The sequence below is a fragment of the Orycteropus afer genome, unplaced genomic scaffold (assembly GCF_000298275.1).
Source record: "Orycteropus afer afer isolate SDZICR_OR568_19922 unplaced genomic scaffold, OryAfe1.0 scaffold00054, whole genome shotgun sequence".
NCBI classification, from domain to species: domain Eukaryota; kingdom Metazoa; phylum Chordata; class Mammalia; order Tubulidentata; family Orycteropodidae; genus Orycteropus; species Orycteropus afer.
In genome coordinates, this window is record NW_006921641.1 from 1,449,571 (window position 1) to 1,450,261 (window position 691).

Sequence of the window (691 nt, forward strand, 5' to 3'; positions counted from 1 at the left end):
GCTCTTGCCCAGTCCTACTTTGAGAGCTTTCTAAGCTAGGTGACTCATCTTCCTCCTCTGTATTGGACAATGTTTCTGGACTATTCATAAAGTTGTGCAGTAATATATCAGATGGTGTTTCTTTGCTATTCATAATGTTTTTCCTGGCCAGTTCTTTGAGAAGTGGATGACCTCCTCCTTTTTCCTAGTCTGTCTCAGTCTGCAAGCCGGCCTGATACCTGTGCAACAGGTGCACCGCACTGGGTTTGAAACACCAGTGGCACAGCCTCAAGACTCACAGCAACACATCACCACAGTAGGACAAACCAACAGACAAGTTTCTCTCCCTTAGCTGGTGGAAACCCCTCTGACCACCCTTACCTGGATCCCTGTGGCTAACTCCTTGATGTGTTCCAGTCCCCTTTGCCTTTTCTGTCCTCTCCCTGCTTCCTGCCTCGCTGCTTGTTGGAGGTGGCCTGGGTTCCCTCTCCTCACGTGGCTCCCTGCAGTTGAATCCTCGATACGTTCCTATCCTCTTTGCCTTTTCTGTGCTCTCCCTGCCTTCCCACTTTGCTCCTTGTGGGGCGTGGCCTGGGTTCCCTCTCTTTGCCTGAGTCCCTGCGGCTAACTCCTCAATCTGTTCTGGTTCCCTTTGCCTTTTTTTGTCCTCTCCCTGCTTCCCGCCTCGCTGCCTGTTCTTAGGTCCCTTTTT